General features: G+C 41.9%; 1 protein-coding gene across 1 annotated transcript in view; it reads right to left on the bottom strand.

Moving 5' to 3' along the window:
• Positions 1–13,632, bottom strand: part of LOC144612238 (zinc-binding protein A33-like) — a 60,235-nt gene that overhangs the window by 3,066 nt on the left and 43,537 nt on the right. The gene's annotated exons all lie outside the window — the stretch shown is intronic.

Raw genomic sequence — 13,632 nt, 5'->3', positions numbered from 1 at the left:
TCCTGGGGCAGAACATCTCGGATGTTCACTGCTGTTTATGTTATATTTCTAAGGCTTGGATGTGAATGTAGGAGGTATGATTAGCAATTTGACAGCAGCAACCTCTGTCGTCGGCTGATCAGGAAGGATGGAACGTATGGAATCCAGGGTAGATAGCGAATGGGTAAACATGTGGCCGGAAGGTGGGAGGCAGAGTTGTTTTTCAGACTGGAGGCCTGTCGCAAGTGGTGTACCACAATGCTCAATGCTGAGTCCCCTGTTGGTCCCTATTTATACAAATGATTAGATAAATGACGTGTATGTGGGTGGCATGTCTAGCGGGTTTGTGGATGAGACTAATATTCATGAGACATCATGGAGAGTGAAGAAGGTTGTCTAAGATTAAACTGGTCAAAATGAACTGGGCCAACAGACTGAGGAATGGGAGATGCAGTCTTCTAAACTTCGAGGGCATTGGTTTAAGTTGTGAAGGGAAAGTCTAAAATGTTCTTCAACGGCAACGTTTTCAGGCACTGGGTGGCAGAGAGCTAGCTGCCATAGGAGGTGTTAGAGGCGAATACAATTTCTATCGGCAATGTTTGCATCTGTGTTACTAAAAGGCGTTATAAACAAGAAGAGAGGAAACTGGACATGTTTTACCTCGCTTAATGACAGATGTTTCTCTCCACAGCGTGTTCATCAAAAAGTGGTGATCGAATTTTTCAATCGGCAAGGCACCGTCTGTCACTGTGAGTGCTTTATCTTCATCACTAACCCTGCAAGTATTTAGCAGCTGGTGATAAACTGAGCCTCAACAATTTCTTTGAGCTGATACACACAAACATGCAGTATTTCAGTCAAGAGCATGTCATAGAAACATAGAAACATAGAAAATAGGTGCAGGAGTAGGCCATTCGGCCCTTCGAGCCTGCACCGCCATTCAATATGATCATGGCTGATCATCCAGCTCAGTAGCCCGTACCTGCCTTCTCTCCATACCCCCTGATCCCTTTAGCAAAAAGGGCCACATCTAACTCCCTCTTAAATATAGCCAATGAACTGGCCTCAACTACCTTCTGTGGCAGAGAATTCCACAGACTCACCACTCTCTGTGTGAAGAAATGTTTTTTCATCTCAGTCCTAAAAGACTTCCCCCTTATCCTTAAGCCATGACTCCTGGTTCTGGACCCCCCAACATCGGGAACAATCTTCCCGCATCTAGCCTCTCCAACCCCTTAAGAATTTTGAATGTTTCTATAAGATCCCCCCTCAGTCTTCTAAATTCCAGCGAGTACAAGCCCAGTCTATCCAGTCTTTCCTCATATGAAAGTCCCGCCTTCCCAGGGATCAATCTGGTGAACCTTCTCTGTACTCCCTCTAAGGCAAGAACGTCTTTCCTCAGGTTAGGAGACCAAAACTGCACACAATACTCCAGGTGCGGTCTCACCAAGGCCCTGTACAACTGCAACAGAACCTCCCTGCTCCTAAACTCAAATCTTCTTGCTATGAATGCCAACATACCATTCGCTTTCTTCACTGCCTGCTGCACCTGCATGCTTGCTTTCAATAACTGGTGCATCATGACACCCAGGTCACGTTGCATCTCCCCTTCTCCCAATCGGTCACCATTCAGGTAATACTCTGCTTTCCTGTTCTTGCCGCCAAAGTGGATAACCTCACATTTATCCACATTATATTGCATCTGCCATGCATTTGCCCACTCGCCTAATCTATCCAAGTCACTCTGCAGCCTCCTAGCATCCTCCTCGCAGCTAACACTGCCACCCAGCTTCGTCTCATCCGCAAACTTAGAGATGTTGCATTCAATTCCCTCGTCCAAATCATTAATATACACCGTAAATAACTGGGATCCCAGCACTGAGCCTTGCGGTACCCCACTAGTCACTGCCTGCCATTCCGAAAAGGACCCGTTTATTCCTACTCTTTGCTTCCTGTCCGCCAACCAATTTTCTATCCACCTCAACACTGAACCCTCAATACCGTGTGCTTTAAGTTTGTACACCAATCTCCTATGTGGGACCTTGTCGAAGGCCTTCTGAAAGTCCAGATATAACACATCGACTGGTTCTCCCTTATCCACTCTACTAGTTACATCCTCGAAAAATTCTATAAGATTCGTCAGTCATGATTTGCCTTTGGTAAATCCATGCTGACTTTGTCCGATGATTTCACCACTTTCCAAATGTGATGCTATCACATCTTTAATAACTGACTCTAGCATTTTCCCCACTACCGATGTTAGGCTAACTGGTCTATAATTCCCCGTTTTCTCTCTCCCTCCCTTTTTAAAAAGTAGGGGTACATTAGCTACCCTCCAGTCCTCAGGAACTACTCCAGAATCTAAAGAGTTTTGAAAAATTATCACTAATGCATCCACTATTTCTGAGGCTACTTCCTTAAGCACTCTGGGATGCAGCCTATCTGGCCCTGGGGATTTATCTGCCTTTAATCCATTTAATTACCTAACACCACTTCCCGACTAACCTGGATTTCCCTCAGTTCCTCCATCTCATTAGACTCCCGGTCCCCCGCTATTTCCGGCAGACGGTTTATGTCTTCCTTAGTGAAGACAGAACCAAAGTATTTGTTCAATTGGTCTGCCATCTCCTTGTTCCCTATGATCAATTGACTGCAAGGGACCTACATTTGTCTTAACTAATCTTTTTCTCTTGACATATCTATAAAAGCTTTTGCAGTCAGTTTTTATGTTCCTTGCCAGTTTTCCCTCATAATCTATATTTCCTTTCCTAATTAAGCCCTTTGTCCTCCTCTGCTGGACTCTGAATTTCTCCCAGTCCTCTGGTATGCTACTTTTTCTGGCTAATCTGTATGCTTCATCTTTTGTTTTAATACTATCCTTGATTTCCCTTGTTAGCCACGGATGCACTACCTTTCCTGGTTTGTTCTTTTGCCAAACTGGGATGAACACTTGTTGTAGTTCATCCATGCGACATTTAAATGCCTTCCATTGCATGTCCACCGTCAACCCTTTCAGCACCAATCGCCAGTCTATCTTGGACAAATCACGCCTCATACCCTCAAAGTTACCTTTTTTTAAGTTCAGAACACTTGTTTCTGTATTGACTTTGTCACTCTCCATCCTAATGAAGAACTCTACCATATTATGATCACTCTTGCCCAAGGGGCCTCGCACAACAAGACTGCTAACTAACCCTTCCTCATTACTCAATACCCAGTCTAGAATGGCCTGTTCTCTCGTTGGTTCCTCGACATGTTGGTTTAGAAAACCATCTCTCAAACATTCCAAGAAATCCTCTTCCTCAGCACCCCTGCCAGTTTGGTTCACCCAATCTATATGTAGATTGAAGTCACCTATTATAACTGCTGCACCTTTAGTGCACGCATTTCTAATTTCCTGCTTGATGCCATCCCCAACCTCACTACTGCTGTTAGGTGGCCTGTACACAACTCCCACTAGCGTTTTCTGCCCCTTGGTGTTTCGCAGCTCTACCCATATCGATTCCACTTCCTCCAAGCTAATGTCCTTCCTTTCCACTGCTTTAATCTCCTCTCTAACCAGTAATGCTACCCCACCTCCTTTTCCTTTCTGTCTATCCCGCCTGAATATAGAATATCCCTGGATGTTGAGCTCCCAGCCTTGGTCACCCTGGAGCCATGTCTCCGTAATCCCAACTATATCATAATCATTAATAACTATCTCCACATTTAATTCATCCACCTTATTACGTATACTCCTTGCATTGAGACACAAAGCCTTCAGGCTTGTTTTTACAACTCTCTTACCCCTTATACAATTATGTTGAAAAGTGGCCCTTTTTGATTTTTGCCCTGGATTTGTCTGCCTGCCACTTTTACTTTTCACCTTGCTACCTGTTGCTTCTACCCTAATTTTACACCCCTCTGTCTCTCTGCTCCTGCTCCCACCCCCCTGCCACATTAGTTTAAATCCTCCCCGACAGCACTAGCAAACACTCCCCCTAGGACATTGGTTCCATTCCAGCTCAGGTGCAGACCTACCTCCTCTTCCTCCCAGCTTCATCCTGCAAGAAATAAAACACAAATCTGAGCTGACTGAGACGGGACATCCACATCCCGACAACAGGAGTTTCACATAAATCACAACAAGCCCCAGAAATGTTCCATTGCCCAGCATTTATTGTCATCGTCACAGAGACAAATATTGGATATTGCCCGAGAGATCCTACAAGTGTATTAACAGCAAAATAATAACTAGGGGGATAATAGGTTCCTTTAAGAGCAAAGGGATAATTAGGATAGGATAGGATAGGTCCCCTTAAGTGCTGGCGACCTCAAGGCATGTTAAGGTGGGTAAATCACAGGACTTGATGAAGTGTATCCGAGAGCAAGCCTTCAACAGATCGGTTTAACGCCGCGTAATACTTTCCCACTAAAGGGGAACATAGGACAAACTTTCCACGTGATCTTTTGATTTCCTGGAGATTTCCCATCTTTTCAGGGAAATATCAAACATTCGCTATCTCAGTGACAGGATCACAGTAACTCATCCCAAGGAGACTGCAGGCAGTGCCGAGATCCCGCAGATTATACGGGAGGCCATTTAGTTTGGGAACAACAGCAGCACAGCTCTGGAACAAACAGAGCATTTACCCAGTTCTCAATTAGTGGCAAATGCAGCATTTATCTCAGAAATATCCCCCACCATTTTGTGACTGTGCACTTTCACTTCGCCAAACTGGAGTGTCATCTCTCACCTTCAGAAACACCACACTGTCCTTTTGATCCATCTGTTGCTGCAACTTTAAGAGATCCTCCTCAATGGAATTTAAATTCTCTTCAATCTCTTCAAGTTTTTTCTCCATTGTATTTAGAATCTTCTTCTCTTCCTCCCGGATATCTGCCAGTACGCACTGCTCTTTCCCAGTGAGAATCTGGTGCAGTTCAGCAAACTGGGATGTGATCTTGGACTGAAGGTTGTGTGACTGTTCCTGTGAAATGAAAGGGGAAGATCAATATTTCATGTCACTGATTGTGTATTCTCACGACCTTGACCGTAACATTTGTCCTGTGCATTTTTATTTGCTTTGACAATTCAATAGTTTGTCTAAATGCTTCTGAAACGTCGAGAGGGTAATCTTATTACCCATTAATCCTCTACCCCTCAATACAATACCCTGCTTTCCTTTTCATCTGCCCTTTAATTCCTATTTATCCGTCCACCACCCACTTTCCCAGGGATAATTTTACAGTCCCCGATTGACCATTGAACCAGCGTGTATTGGGGACGTGGAAGGAATTCGACGCGGTCACAGGGAGAAGGCGTGAACCACACGGGCAGCGCCCGAGGTCTGGATCGAACCCAGTCACCAGAACTAGGAGACAGCAGCACTACTTGTGTCACTGCGCTGCCCTGTTATTACACACGTCACAGGGATAAAACCTGCACAAGATCAGGAAATCGAAACTTAATAGCCTCACCAGAACTCCAGAAATCTTCTCTTTCTGTTGCTGCTCCATTTGCTGGATCTCTGATTTATATTTTGTGAGAGACTGGATGGAAGTTTTCACCTGATCCTGGAATTGTGTTTGGGAATCAGAAAATTAAATGGTTGAACAATAAAGATGGAAATAAAATGATGCGTTTAAAATCGGTTTGCATTTACCTTGCATATTTGAACAGCTTCTTTAACCGGCATAAAGCTGTGAGACTTGTGTTCCCGCGAATCACGACAAACCAGGCAAATCAGCTTCTTGTCAGTTTCACAAAACAGCTTCAGTTCTTCCTGATGTTCCTCGCAGTGAAGTTTACTTTCCTTCTCTGGAATTATTTCCCGATTCAGGCTCAGTGTTCGAGCTTTCTCATCCAGTCTAACTAAGGCCCAATTTACTTTGAGGGTGCGGTCTGCAAACTGCTCTCTACATTCCGGGCAGGAGTTTCTCTCCTCCCTGTCCCAACTCTGTGTGATACAGGAGCGGCAGAAGTTGTGCCCGCACTCCAGTGCCACCGGATCGGTGAAGAAATCCAGGCAGATGGGACAAACTACCTCCTCGGTCCAACTCTCGACCGAGTCTTTCGCAGCCATTGTAACTCCGCCACTTCCTGGTTCAGTGTTTCCCACTGCGCGCGCTGCCGTCTCCGGCAATGACCTTATTTGGCTGCAAGTGTTCAGTGTGAAGGTGTCCTGGCCACTTCCAACTAATCACTCGAGGGAGGGGTCAGTTAGACATTAACCCGGCCTGAATATAGAAGAAAGGGGAGAGATTGCCCTGGGATTGTGCAAGGCGGGACAGAAAGGGACAGGGACCAGCGCTAAGGAGGTGTAACTGAGAAGGCGTTGCACCTGTTGGCCAGTGGAACCCGCCGCCCGCATCTCCGTTCACAGCCCGGGATCAGGATGGAAGTAATATTATTAAAACATATTTTAATTCACATCAGTTCACTCGTCTCTCGCGCTCCAGTCTTCAGGTGCATCTATATTTGGGTAAGCCGTGCATCATTTCATATTAAGGATGTCCAGTGTGGACTAATGTGTTCAGTTTTGTTCACCCTGCTGTATGAAGAATGTGGATACATTGGAAAGGATGTAGAGATACTTATGAGGACGTTGCCAGGGTCTGAGGGTCTCACTGTAGGGAGAGATTGGGCAGACTAGGACCTTATTCCTTGGAGCGCAGGAGGATGAGGGGTGATCTTATAAAGGTGTGTGAGATCGTGACGGGAATAATCCCGGTTTTGGACATGGTTATTAACTGAAGGGCCGCAATCCCACAGGAACTGGTGAACTGCTGAGAGCGGCGCGGTCACTCTGCAAACCAGCGGGACAGTCCGGCTTCCGTCTTTCTTTCTCTCTTTCTTACTTTCGTTCCTTCCCTAAACTCAAATTAACACATTTACCATGCGGGAGATCGTGCACATACAAGCCGGCCAATGTGGCAACCAGATCGGAGCCAAGGTAATTATTGTATCCGAGACTTCTATTGTCAAGAAACAAGAACTCGAGGCATCAACTAGAGGTTGGGGTGCGGTGGCGAGGCACCGATTTAATTATCGAACGAGGAATCCAGTGGCACAATCCAGGGACACATTATAAATTATTTTTCCGCACGTTAAATACAGTTAATCGCCTCGAATACTTGAAACAAATAAACTGTCTGAAAAACGATGAGCGCAACACTCTTATTTTGTTAAAGATCCAACTCGGTTGAAGATCAAATGTCCTTGGAAATGGCCAAGCGATCTACTCAGAGGGCAATTAGTGATGTGCAATAAATGCTGTTCGTGCCGCGACATCTACGTCCTAAGAAATTGATCACCGACTTACATTAATTCCTTAATAAGAAGGTTAAGTATTGTTTATTAAGAACAGCCTTGTATTAACTCACGAAGCTGATGAAAAGCAATGCAAATAATAGCACAATGTATTACTCAAGTTATTCAACAAGGTAGATCTTGCGGACGGACTCTCCTTTTCATTTCTCTCGTCATACCGGATTGTGTTTCAGTCACCGCCACCGTCCTTTTATTCCAATAGACATGATACATATTCTAGAATAGATCTATTTTTGATTTCAGCTCAATTAAGGGGTAGAATAATACAAATAGATTATAAGGCTAGATTGTTATCGGATCATTCACCATTATTAATGAAAATTACGATGCCAGATAAAGAACAGTCAGTATATAGATGGAGACACAACTCTTTACTATTGAAAAGGCAAGACTTTTGTGATTTTATTCGAGGACAAATTGGATTATTTTTGGAAACAAATTTAAATTCAGTTAATGATAAATTTATTGTATGGGATGCAATGAAGGCTTATTTGAGAGGCCAAATTATAAGCTACTCATCTAAGATAAAGAGAGACTATAGGAAAGAATCTGAAAGATTAGAAAAAGAAATCACCGTACTAGAAAAAGACTAACATAAAGCTTCTTCAGATACAAAAAAAATACAACTTGCAAATAAAAACTTTCAATACAATACTTTACATACTTACAGAACAGAAAAACTAATATTACGAACTAACCAAAAGTATTATGAATTAGGAGAAAGAGCGCACAAGGTATTGGCATGGCAACTGAAAGAAGAACAAATATTAAGAACAATAAATTCAATTAGAACAGATCAAAACATTATTACTTATAAACCTAGAGAAATCAATGAGGTATTTAAGCAATTCTACACTAATCTGTATCATTCTGAATCTGAAAAGGATGAATTTAAGATAAATATTTTTTTATCCAAGATACAATTACCAACAATCTCTAATGAGGAGCAGATGGGACTAAATGCCTCATTTACTTTGAGAGAAGTGGAGGAAGTAATACATTCTTTACCAAGTAATAAATCACCAGGGGAAGATGGTTTCCCACCTGAGTTCTATAAAAAATTAAAGATTTGTTGTTACCAGTATTTATGGAAGTGATACATCAAGCGGAAAAAACTTCTACATTACCAGAATCCTTCTCAATGGCAATTATAATCGTAATTCCCAAAAAAGGGAAAGACCCTTTAAAAGCATCTTCTTATAGACCAATATCATTGTTGAATGCAGATTATAAAATAGTTGCTAAGCTTTTGGCAAGGAGATTGGCAGAATTTTTACCTAAGCTGGTTAAAGAGGACCAAACTGGATTTGTCAAAAAAAGGAGATTATCTGATAATGTAGCAAGATTTATAAGTATTTTACATTTAGCACAGAAAAGAAAGGAATTAAGTGTAGCAGTTGCTTTAGATGCTGAAAAGGCGTTTGACAGGTTAGAATGGGATTTTTTATTTAAAGTATTAGAAAAGTATGGATTGGGAAATGGTTTCATTAACTGGGTAAAAGCCCTTTATAAACAACCTAAAGCCAAAGTGGTGACAAATGGCCAATCTTCTCAAACATTTAATTTGGAAAGATCTAGTAGACAGGGATGACCCTTGTCACCAGCTTTATTTGTATTGGTTATTGAACCTCTGGCAGAACTAATAAGATCAGATTTAGACATTGAAGGATTTAAAGTTAATCAGGAAAATCACAAAATTACTTTATTTGCAGATGATGTTTTAATTTGTCTTACTAGACCATTGGAATCCTTAAGAAAATTATATTTCAGACTGGAAGAATATGGGAAAGTATCAGGATACAAAATTAATAAAGATAAAACTGAAATAATAATAATAATAATAATAATACATTTTATTTATATAGCGCTTTTCATATACTCAAAGACGCTTTACAGAGATTTTGAGAACATAGGGAAATTAATAAATAGATAAATAAGTAAATAAATAAATGAACAGGGAAAGGAGACAGTAGGTGAGGTGACCTTCAGTGGTTGAAGGCAGTACTGAACAGGTGAGACTTCAGCGATGTTTTGAATGTGGTGAGTGTGGGGGAGTCTCTAACGGTTTGGGGTAGTGAGTTCCATAGGGTGGGAGCAGCGATGGAGAAAGCCCTGTCCCCCCAGGATCTGAGTTTAGTCCGGATGTGGGGGGATAGGAGATTGCCAGCGGCAGAGCAGAGGGTGCAGGTGGGAGTGTGCCTGTGGAGGAGGTCGGTCAGGTAGGATGGGGCCAGGTTATGGAGGGCTTTGTAGGTTATGAGGAGGATTTTGTACTGGATTCTCTGGGGGATGGGGAGCCAGTGGAGTTTATAAAGGACGGGGGTGATATGGTCACGGATCGAGGTGTGTGTGAGTAGACGGGCAGCGGAGTTTTGAATGTATTGAAGTTTATTGATGATTTTTGAGGGTGCGCCATAGAGGAGGCTGTTGCAGTAGTCCAGACGGGAGGTGATGAAGGCGTGGATGAGGGTTTCTGCAGCTGTGGAGGAGAGGGATGGACGGAGACGGGCAATGTTTTTGAGGTGGAAGAAGGCTGTCTTTGTGATGTGTTTGATGTGTTTGTCGAAGGAGAGGGTTTGATCAAGGATGATTCCAAGATTCCGGATGTGAGGTGAGGTGGATACTGGGAGACCATCAATGTTGAGGATGAAGTTTTGGGTGGATTTGGTGAGCATTTTTGGACCAATGATGATGATTTCAGATTTGTTGCAATTGAGTTTGAGGAAGTTTGATTGAAGCCAAGATTTTATTTCAGTAATGCAGTTTGTCAGTGTAGAGTGTGTGGTGGAGGAGATTGACTTGGTGGAGATGAGGAGCTGGATATCATCGGCGAAGCAGTTGAAGTTGAGACCATGACGGCGGATTAATTGACCAAGGGGGAACAGGTAGAGGATGAAGAGGAGGGGGCCAAGGACTGAGCCTTGGGGGACACCTTGGGGGAGGGGAGCGGTGGGGGATTTACAGTTGTTAATGGAGATGAACTGGTGTCTGTCAGAGAGGTAAGATTTAAACCAGGATAGCGCTGTGCCGGTGATGTTAAGGGAGGTTTCAAGTTGGGTGAGGAGAATGGAGTGATTTATGGTGTCAAAGGCGGCGCTGAGGTCAAGTAGGATGAGGATGTTGAGGTTGCCAGCGTCGGAGGAGAGGAGAATGTCGTTTGTGATTTTGAGGAGCGCAGTTTCAGTACAGTGGTTTGAGCGGAATCCAGATTGGAAAGTTTCATACAGGTTATTGGTAGAGAGGTGGTATTTTAGTTGGGAAGCTACAGCACGTTCCAAAACTTTGGACAGAAAGGGTAGGTTGGAGATTGGTCTGAAGTTGTTTGGGGTGTCAGGGTTTAGACCAGGTTTTTTCAGAATGGGGGTGACAGCAGCGATTTTGAGGGATGGCGGGACGATGCCAGTGGACAGGGAGGAGTTTATTGTTGCAGTGATAAGTGGAGAGAGAGCAGGAAGGCAGGCCTTGACAAAGCTGGAGGGGATGGGGTCCAGAGAGCAGGTGGCAGTTTTTATTCCTGTGAAGAGCTCAGAGAGGTCGGTGGTGGAGATTGGGGAGAACTGAGGCAGGGGCTGACAGGATAAGGGGGGGCAGGTGGTTTGAGGGGGAGCAGGTGCGTTGGTGGTTAAGGTGCTGTAGATGTTGTCTATTTTGCTTTGGAAGAATGAAAGGAAAGTGGTGCATTTGTCAACTGTGAATGATTGGGAGATGGTGTCCAGGGGGCTGAGGAGTTTGTTTATTGTAGAGAAGAGTGTTTTGGGGTTTCCGGAGCCAGAGTGAATTATTTGAGAGTAGTAGGTGGAGTGGGCATGGGAGAGGGCATCTTTATAGTGCTATATGTGGTCTTTGTAGGCTTGGGAGTGAATTGTGAGACCTGTTTTGTTGCATGAGTTTTCATCACGCGGAGTTCAGGGGTAAACCAGGGAGCAGAGTGGGTGAAGGAAACTGTTTTGGTTTTTATAGGTGCAAGCTGGTCGAGGCAGGAGGAGAGAGTGCGGTTGTAGTAGTCAGTGAGGTCAGAGGGGCTGTGGAGGTCAACGAAGGGAGAGGCGGACATTATTTCAGAGAGGGAGGATGAGAGCGAGGTAGGTGAAACAGAGTTCAGCTTGCGGAAGTTTATTTTGCGTTTTTGCTTTGGAGCTGGGGTGGGAATGTTGACGGACATGGTGATGGCTAAGTGATCAGAGAGGGTGGGGTCGGAGCCAGAGAGGTGATGTAGATTTAGTCCAGTGGAGCAGACAAGGTCCAGAATGTGCCCACGGTTATGGGTGGGAAAATTTACGTGTTGAGTGAAAAATGCCTCTTTTTGAAGGCAATTATGATCAATGTAAAAGAGAAAGTCAGTTTAAATGGCAAAAAGGCATTAAGTACCTAGGGGTTAAAGTAGATAATAAGTTAAATAATCTGTATAAACTAAATTCTAAACCACTAATTAAAAAAATAGATGAGGACCTGAAGAAATGGATGAATCTTCCAATTACATTGCTAGGGAGAGTGAATTGTATTAAGATGAATATTTTTCAGAGGAAACAGTATTTATTTCAAACATTGCCTATACCTTTACCAAATAATTTTTGGAAAGGTAAAATGCCAAGTGTGTCTATGGAAAAATGAACATGGAAATTTGAATTAGGTGGATTGCAATTACCAAATTTTAAAAATTACTATCTAGCAGCACAAATGAGTTTTATTTCATCCTTTTATCAAGAGGGTGGAAAAACAGCATGGGTTAAAATTGAGATGGATAAAATAAAAGAACTATGCCCAGAAGAATTTATCTATAAATGGGAAGCGAAGCTATTAGTTAAGGATCAAGAGTCACCTTTGCTAACACATTTAATTAATATATTGTTGAAAACAGTTAAAGCTAATGATAAAAGATTTTTTCTAACAGCTAAAACTCCATTAGTAAAAAATAGACTACTGCCGTTTGCTTGGAATAATCAAATATTACAAGTCTGGGAACAGAAGGTATTAAACATATAGGAGATTGCTATGAAGGAAATAATTTTTTGACATTTTCTCAATTGAGAAACAAATATCAAATCCCAGGGAATAGTATTTTTTCTATTATCAACTACAATCTTTTTTAAGGGAAAAGTTAGGTAATTCCATGTTTCTATTTCAAACTAAAGGAATTGAATCCCTGATTCAGGGCAATAGAACTAAAAAAATTATATCTTCAATGTATAAATTATTACAAAAATCTAGTCCAAAGATAGGAATTCAAAAATCAAGACAAAGATGGGAAACAGATCTGAATATTAGCATTGATGAACCAAGTTGGGAAAGATTATGTTTAGAAAGTATGAAAAATACTATTAATGTGAGATATTGTTTAGTACAATATAATTTTTTACATCAATTACATTTAACTCCGAAAAAATTAAACAATTTAAATCCAAATTTACATGGAATTTGTTTTAGATGCAACCAGGATGTGGATACTTTTTTACACTCCACATGGGCATGTCCGAAGGTAACTCCTTTTTGGAATGCCCTAAAAAACTTTTTGGAACAATTGATGAATAAGACCATACCATTGGATTCAAGGTTGTTTTTACTGGGAGATACTAAAGGAATATTACCAAGGTTAATTTTAGATAAATATCAGGAAAGATTTCTCAAAATAGCCATAGCAATAGCAAAAAAATGTGTAGCGGTCACTTGGAAAGATCACAATGAAATAAGAATTGAAAGATGGTTTGCAGAAATGCGTAGTTGTATCCCATTAGAAAAAGCTACTTATAATCTGAGAAATAGATATGATTTCTTTTTGAAACTTTGGAACCCATTCACTTTAAAACTAGGATTAAGAATTGGAAATATTTAATTTCAGGATTGTTTTGATACCCTTAAAAAGAATTTAATAAGAAATTAGACGGAAGTGTTTCCTTCTTGTCTCCAGGGATTCCTTCTTTCTTACTTTCTTTCTTGCTTTTTTTTTCTTTTTCTCCTTTTTCCTATTTTTTCTAACTGGGGGGTTGGGGGGAGGGGGGTTGTGGGTGGGGAGATAATACAGAACAATACATGTATAATCAAATTTATAATGTACAATCGAATTTATAATGTAGGTATCATTGGGTACGATGATAAGCTGTAACATGTAATGTGTTTTTGTTAAAATTTAAATTAAATTAATTAAAAAAAATATATATATATTTATTTATGTAGGATTCATAACTTTATCTAATACAATCTGCATTTTGGAATATGTAGCAACTTAAATAAAGAGAGAGAGAGAGAGAGAGAGAGGAGAGAGAGAGAGAGAGAGAGAGAGAGGGGGGGGAGGGGGAGAGAGAGAGGGGGAGAGAGAGAGGGGGAGAGCGAGAGGGGGAGAGAGA

The sequence above is a fragment of the Rhinoraja longicauda genome, chromosome 43, assembly GCF_053455715.1.
Source record: "Rhinoraja longicauda isolate Sanriku21f chromosome 43, sRhiLon1.1, whole genome shotgun sequence".
NCBI classification, from domain to species: domain Eukaryota; kingdom Metazoa; phylum Chordata; class Chondrichthyes; order Rajiformes; family Arhynchobatidae; genus Rhinoraja; species Rhinoraja longicauda.
Note: the sequence above shows the minus strand (reverse complement) of the source record. Positions and strands in the feature narration are given on the sequence as shown.